At 38.9% G+C, this 8293-nt stretch overlaps 1 protein-coding gene across 1 annotated transcript in view; it reads left to right on the forward strand.

Annotated features, from left to right (window-relative positions):
• The window catches only part of LOC307187829 (uncharacterized protein), a gene marked incomplete at its 5' end in the record, with an annotated part of 33718 nt that extends 26835 nt beyond the window's left edge, over positions 1 to 6883 (forward strand). The window contains 3 exons of the mRNA XM_079924361.1: positions 2888 to 2942; positions 4051 to 4310; positions 6763 to 6883. The remainder of the gene's footprint in view (positions 1 to 2887; positions 2943 to 4050; positions 4311 to 6762) is intronic.
• Positions 6884 to 8293: the final 1410 nt, after the last annotated feature.

Below are 8293 nucleotides of genomic sequence, written 5' to 3' on the forward strand. Positions count from 1 at the left end.
TGATGTATTAGTTTGGTGGGTGGGTTCAGGGGAGAAAAGGGACCAGGGAAAGAATTATGGGCCCCATAGGAAACTGAGATCTGGTGGTCTTTTTGGCCATTAAATGCATACATATGTTCTACTGCAACAAGAACTCTAGCAGAGACAATAATTTCTCAACCGTTTATTGTGTGGTAAGCATGCTAAGTCAGAAGTGAGTCAACACTGCTCTCTGGGAGGTGCTTGCCAGGGAAAAGGAATGACTTCCTGGGCTGCAGGGCCGATTTAGGAAAATTCCTTGCCCAGCGCCCTAATCAGTACCTTGGTGCCTGGGAAAAATTAACTTATTCCCAGGGGTGAGCCGTTGACTTGCTCCACTCAAGCTTGAGGATTAGGCATTATAATTTGAGTTAACATCACAATGTTCAAATTTAAAAACTGAGCAGGCACAGTCCTTGCCTAGTAGCCTTAGTTGTAAAGCTATTAAAGATAATAGCAGGTTGGTGTATTCGTAGCATAGAAGCTCCTATTAATCTCTTTGGTAGTTTGCCTAGCAGAAATGTCTCTGACCCCTTTTAGGGTGGTTTCTGTTTTCCTTCTGAAAACTGCTTTTCTTGCACAGGGACTTAATGAATTAACTCACAAAACATGAAATGGAAGAAACAATTCCAATCAAAAAGATCTTAGTGGAATAAGATGTGGACTCTCAAAGAATCAAACAAGTTATTTAAAAAGATTAGGTATCTCTTTTCTGGCAATCAATAGATTTATACAGGGTACCACATTTTCCTGAAGCCACTCCCTTACAAAATATTTATCCTAATATTCCAGTTTTGGATGAGAATCTGAGAATCGTTCTGGTTTAACCAAAGGGCAATATATTTTGTATGCTGAGTCACAATGAAGGAAAGGTACAGATTACATGAGATGACAGTGACAAATGTGAACCTGTAGAAAATGAGCCTCATATATGACTGGGAACGACGTGAGAGGAAAAGTATTAGCTAAGAACATGAGAGACAAACCACTAGAGATATAAAGAGTGAAAGAAGTGAGGAGCAAATCCTACCTCTTATGGAACAAGAGGTTTTAAGAGAGATGGACAGCTGCATTTGACTAGAAAGTGAAGGGTAAACATAGGGGAGGGCACCGGTCACAGAGTAAAGACATACGCAAGTTACTGAGGAACAACCCCAAATTCCCAAGGGAATGCTGCTGCCCCTCACTCCTCATTCCCTCTGCGTTTGCAGATACAAAACAAGCTCCATCTCATGACGGGGTGCAGCTGTTTAGTTGCGGCTACTAAGCAAACCATAAATTTCCACTTTATGCTTTATGGGAATTGTAGTTTGGGGTTTGAGGAGCTATCTGAAGGCTCTATTATGATTTAACTTTATCCACATAACAACACATCTCAGATCAAGACCAGGTTACTTTCAGTCGTCAAAGAAAAAAAGCAGAAACAGGCAAAAAAATTTTGGCCTTTATTTTTCTTGGCAGGGGAAATTGAGATTAATGAAATTTAGTCATGCTTTACTGCTCCTTTTAGATTTCCAACATTATCCCAGGGCTTTCCAGCAGCAAGGTATATGCTTCTATTCTAGAACAATGGGACAAGGTCACCCTAACCCTAGGCACATAAGGAAAATCCCCAAGTCTTGGAAGAGTTTAAAGACCTCAACAGACTCAGTTCCTGTCCTAGTTTGCCCATGACTTGCCACCTTTTTTTAATTCAGAAAATAATTTACATTAATAACATACAGTACATTGTCTGGCAGGGGGGTTGCTTACCCTGCTGAAGAATATAGTAAATCCTGTGAAGTGGAAATGGAATAGGAGATACTGAAAAAGTACACTTTGGGTTCCACTACTGTACTCAAACTGTGATACTAAATATATTACTTGAGGAACATTACTCCATTTGGCCTAGTACTTACCCAATCTGCAGTAACCCAGGGTGGACAATCTGTAGGCAACCTAACAAAGGCTCATTTCCTCCTCTAAATAGCCTTAATCCCCCCAAAAGCATTTCAGTTATAGGTGCCAAGGTTCTTGAGTTATATTTAAAAGCTTAAAGAATTAGAGCCAAAGAGAAGGGCCTGAACTCTATCCTATATATGAGAGGGGACTTACCAACTTTATACTAAATACAAAAGCAGTCGAGTTGTGGTAAGTAATGAGAAAATAGCTATAGATTAATTGGTATATTATAGAAACTTCACTTTATAGTTGATTATAGTCATTTTTTCCTGTGTATCTCCCTCTTCATTACTGCAGTATGTATCACAGGGCCGATGGCAGGAACTAATTGTCCCCCAATACCTATTCTCCCTTTGTGGTGGTTTTAATTATTTGACCCTCCTCCCATCAAGAGGTGGGATGTATGCTTCCTCCCCTTGAATCTGGGTGGGCTCTTGAGACTGGCTTGACCAATAAAGTACAGTGAAGTGATGCTATGTAACTTCTGAGGTTGTCATATAAAGCCTTGCAGCTTCCTCCTTGGTCTCTAGGAACCCTCTTGCTCTTGGAGCCCTGAACCACCCTGTGAGTACAACTGTCCTGAGACTGTTATGCTGAATAGGCCACAGGTAGATGCTCTGTAAGACAATCCCATCTGACCCTGTCCTTCCACCATTCCCGCCCAGGAGCCAAACATGTAAGTGAAAATGCCATCTGGGGACTGAAGGTCCTCCAGCCACAGCTGCTCCAGTTCCCAGCTATTATAGTCATCCCCAAATATTCTAGTCATCCAGCTGTGACTCCATCTCCCTGTGCCCTTTCTATATTTTGGATCCACGGAATCTCATGAGCATAATAAAATGGTTGTTGTTTTACACCACTAAGTTTTGGGGTGGTTTGTTACATAGCAAAAGATCAACTAGAACACATCTTAGAATTTCTGTTTTAGTTGAGTAGATGGCTGTCCAGCTGGAAGCTGCATTTCCCAGCATCCTCTCATGCAGGTGAGTGTGGCTATAAGTCTTGCCTATGGTATGTGAATGGAAGTGATGCAATTTCCAAGTCATGTCAATAAAACATCAGTGCTTGTCCTCCACTTCTCGCTCACTCTTCTTGTTGGCTGAGACATAGTGATAATTGGAGCAGCTACGTAGGATCCATAGATATTCTACATGGCTGTCACGGTTTGGATTCCCCAGGTAGCACACTCTGAGCAGAATTCAATGTGCAAAATATTTATGAAGGAGTTCCATGGGGGTCAACACCTGTAAGGGAGAGGAAGAAGGCAGGAGTGGGCAGAGGGAAAAGTTGAGCTGCAATGCAGGTCCAATGACAGCCTCAGCCAGCCCCACAGAACGCTTGAGAGCTAAACAGCCTTTGAGAAGTGTCCTCCATTGGGTCTAGATGGCCAGGGCTTTATACTCCCACGTGAGTCAGTCATTGGATGTGGGTACCCTGGTGTATGCCTTTGCCTGGTTGTAATCATAGTGTATTATCTATTACTGCATAACAAAATAACCCAAAATTTCGTGGTTAAAAACAACAAATATTTATTAGCTCATAATTTCTGTGTGTTAGGAATCCAGAAATGTACGGGGTTGCAATTAGGCTGTTGGCTGGGGCTACAGTCACCTCCACTCAACTGGCAGCCAGGATTCAGCTCACTGATACCGTTACTGGAAGGCCTCTTCCTTACCACATGAGGCCTCTCCACAGGCTGCCTTAAGTATCCTCACAACATGGCAGGCAGTGATCTGAGACGGAGAGAACCAGAGAGCCCAAGACAGAAACCACAGACTGTTTAAAACTTCATCTCAGCAGAGGCATCCCTATTCATTAGAAGTGAATCAGGAAGTCTAGCCCACACGCAAGGAGCGAAGATGACAAAAGAGTGTGAATCCCAGGAGGCAGGGATCATTGGGGCCACGTTAGAGGCTGCCAACCACATGTAGTATGCATACAATTTTGCATCCTATTTTTAGTTTTCATCAACTTAAATGTTTTGTTTTGCTATTTTTCATTTAAACAATGTTTTTAAAAATTACAGAAGCAATATATTCTTATCGTAAAAGCCTTCAAATGCTCAAATGTTGTGTTTTTTTTTTTTTGCAGTACGCGGCCTCTCACTGCTGTGGCCTCTCCCGTTGCGGAGCACAGGTTCCGAACGCGCAGCCTCAGCGGCCATGGCTCACGGGCCCAGCCGCTCCGCGGCACGTGGGATCTTCCTGGACCGGGGCACGAACCCATGTCCCCGGCATCGGCAGGCGAACTCTCAACCACTGCGCCACCAGGGAAGCCCCAAATGCTCAAATGATAGAGGCATACAATCCTTTTCTTTATGCTATTCCTCAGACTAGTTGAACTACCTAGAGGTAAACACAATTGGTTTTTTTGCATCTGCTGAGATACTTTTCATATATGTATTTCTCTTTGTAGTCCTAATACTTAATATTGTATTCACACACAGCAGATACTCTGCAAATCTTTAATAAATGATGGAGCTGAGTTTCAGGCTTTGAGATGTCACTGAATCGGGAGTCGGAAGGGCTGGTTCAAATCACAGGATCTGTCCCTTCATTTACTCCTTATTCTCCTTGGCCTCCATTTCCATAATTACCAAATGTACGTGTGATACTAGATTTTTTTCTACAGTCCTTTTCAGATCCGAAATTATATGCGTCTAAGAAGGAAATTAGGGACTTCCCTGGTGGTCCAGTGGTTAAGACTCCGTGCTTCCACTGTAGGGGGCATGGGTTCCATCCCTGGTTGGGGAACTGAGATCCTGCATGCCGTGCAGCATGGCCAAAAAGAAATAAGAAGGAAATTGTTATTCATCTTATGATCTCTTTATATACCAATTCAAATTAAATATTGTAAACTAATTACTAGTTCTAGACTGTACATTTTACCCTGTTTTTCAATATCAACATATGCTTTTCAGTGTAAGTTACTTTAAAAAAATTAAGATGTCAATGATTTTGAAAATCAATCAAAGTTTGAATATCAGTCATAGGTAAGTCTTTACTCTTTAAAATTTTTCAGTAATAAAAACCATAAAACACTTTAAGCAAAAGGGTATTTGGCTCTGAGATCTTTGTTCTCTTACAATCTAGATCTGAGGTCTAATCAAATTTCTCATTAACATTCTTGTCTCTTGGGCTAAATGAAATAAGCAACATACTGTGCAACTGTTAAGACATTTTAAAATACTGGTTATTAGAAAATTATTTGGGGATTACTGTTTTATCTTTTTATAAAAGGTGCCCATTATGTATACACACATACTTTTTTGGTTCCAAAATGTCTTTATCAAGGTTCATTTTTTTCACATGTACTTGTTTCCAAAAGTTGGGTCAATCACAAACCTAAGGTCTAGCTATGCTAAGGTAGGATTAACCTTACAAAATGTCTAAAAAATTGTCATACTCATGCGTGTCATTTATTTCTGCTTGAACTATTCCCCAGCCACACTGGGCCTTTGGTAACAGGGGTTTGTAATCACTTTGCTAGTGACATTTTAACAGTGGTCATGAATGACATTGTTAACATTAAAAAAAAAACCCACCTCTTACCACTGCTTTTGTTGCTAAGCTGCTTTAGTTCTTCTCCCTGTGGGAGCTTGAATCGTGGTGGGGTAATTTGTTCCGGCAATAATAAAGCTGACAGTTTATATTAGCTAAAGCTTCATGTTGGCAAAAGAATTCACCTGTCCCCTTTTATGCACATCAATAGCTCTTACCCTCCTTCAGTACCCTTTCTATCACCAGCATATAGTTTTCCCTCTTCTGATTGCATTGCTTTTTGGTTTTGCTTTCAGAAGTAGTCTCTTTTAAGGGTTAGAATCCAACAGACTCAGTAAATCTTACTGTGACTAGTAGAAATTCCATCAAAATATGCAGAGCTCTGCAATAATAAATTAATCTTCACAATCCTGGTGGACAGTTTGTAGTAGCAGTATTCTGTTACTTAGGTTGACCTTGGACAAGTCATTTAATTCTCAAGTCTTAGGAAAGAAATACATTTCTTTAGGAAAACAGAAGCTAGAGGTTATATTAGGCATGACTTTCCCTCACAATCAATGGAATTGAGTTTTGTACTCAATTCACTTAGAAGGGGGACTTCAAGGGCTCCCATGGATGGTTAGTTGCAACCTCCTGAAACATCCCGCAAAGTTCTGAACACACATTTTCCTATAATGATGGTTCTCAGTCCCTAAGCACATTGAGCATTCACTGTGTCAGGAAATAGGCCAAGCAAGTTTTAGAGGCTTTCTGACTTGCTCCTCATAACAACCCTCTAAGGTTGGCGGTAGGTACAATTATTAGAACATTTATCCTCATTTTACAGATGAAGAAATAGTTAAATTTTTCCAAGTAATATTTCCAAAGTTGAACAAGATCTGTCTGACCTGGCAAGAAACAGTGTTTAAACAACTCAGCACCAAACAATAAATTATTGTATACTGAGTATTGTTAACAAGGTATAATACTTTTTATTGATGTATTCATTATAATACAATTCACAATAAATTTGGGGGGCATTCTGTATGAAGTTTAGGCTTAAAAATTTTTCCTGTATATCTATTCAATTCTTATAGTGGTCCACAAGGTTTTTTGAGGCAAAATGGGACAGTAAAAAATATCTCTAATTAAACATTCTTGCCTTTAGTCTTTAACTGGGTAACAATGGGCAAGTTATTTGATACTTCTTGGGTCTTAATACCGATTGTTAGCAGGGTTTTGTGAAAATTAGACACAATGTACTTAAAGCTTTAATGGCACGTATTAGAATATCTTTTCTAAATGGTATTATTTATTATTCCAGGGTCTTCCAGATTGCCGTCTTCACCTAAAAGGACTTGGCCTTGATCCTTTGTAGATTTCTCATTGTTGACTCCCTTGTTGCTTACAGTCAAAATTGCATCAGCTGTTATTCTTCTCATCTATATGTATTTTTCTTCTATCTGGGTCTCTTCTTCAGAAAGTCTTGCAACCATCTTCAATGTTTATGGTCACAATAACCTTAATATTTAGCATTAAGTGACTAATAGGCACCCATGGGACAGACTTTCATGTTTACTTTATGTAAAAACCAACAAATTTTATTGAGTACTACTTAGCCCAAACAAGGTATTCTTTACAGAATTCCAAGTTCAACACATGCTGCCTAGATGGCAGTCCTAGGATCCTGGACCATCTTAGTTATATATCACCTTTTCTCCATTTGAATGCAATATTCCCTCACCAAGAATCCTATGAAGTCTACACTCATTCATTGAAGAGTACTGTGCAAAACACAAAACTGAAAGTGTTTGCCCCCTTGAGGTCAGCAACAGTGCTAAGGGATAAAGAAGGTAGAGAGAGATAAGAAGTTTGTATTAAATTCAAAGACTTTCACCAAGAATTTATACAATTTATACAATTTCAGGCAACTGAGAATTTTAAGCAAAGTACTTTAAGCAAAGTATACAATTTCATGACTGAAGTGAATAAAATAGTTCTGAAAAAACTGTTACAGGTGACAAATTTTGTATAATTTTTGAAGATAAAGTACTGGTGACATACTATAGTCTAAAATTTTTATCCTCTGTTGTATCAGTAAAATCGCAACCTATAGTTGGGCTAAGTCTGATGAAAGCAAAAAGGAATAAGGATTACAAAACAAAGGATTCTGAACATAGATTTTGAAAACAAATTAATATAGCATTAGATTATCTCCTAGATTAATTGTAAATTTTTAATTTTTTTTGACAATTGAAAATTATGAGAGCTGTTAGTTTTGTCTTTTATTACTGGAATAGTTTAGTTGACTTAATACTACAGATGGTGTTAATATAATAAATATGGAACATCAATGAGGACCTAAATTATGTCTCTTGAAACCTCCCTCATTCCAAGGGTGTATGTGTGTGCAATCTATTATACAAAGAAAAATATCCCATAAATCACCATGGCATTATATAAACAGATTCAAGAGAAAACAGAAAAATGTGTTATCCATTAAGCTTCTCAATACTGATTCTTAGATGTAACAACCTATGGAATCTGTACTAATGGGAGGAAATTATGTGCAGCAGTTAAGAACAATGGGCTTTGAAGTCAGAGAACCAGGCTTGATTCTATGACTCTTTTGCTGTGGCCTTGGGCAAGCTACCCATTATCCATGGGCTTTAGCTTCTTCACCTGTAAAATGAGATAATACTGGCTGACAGGGATGTAAAAGGACAAAACAATATAATGTATGTAAAGCCAGAGTGCTTAGTATGTAGAAAATCCTGACTAATCATTAGCCTTCATTATTATGATTATTATTAGCGCTGTCCAAGATATACATCTGATGTATGATTATATTATAT

This window comes from Stenella coeruleoalba, assembly GCF_951394435.1.
Source record: "Stenella coeruleoalba genome assembly, chromosome: 6".
Lineage (NCBI taxonomy): Eukaryota > Metazoa > Chordata > Mammalia > Artiodactyla > Delphinidae > Stenella > Stenella coeruleoalba.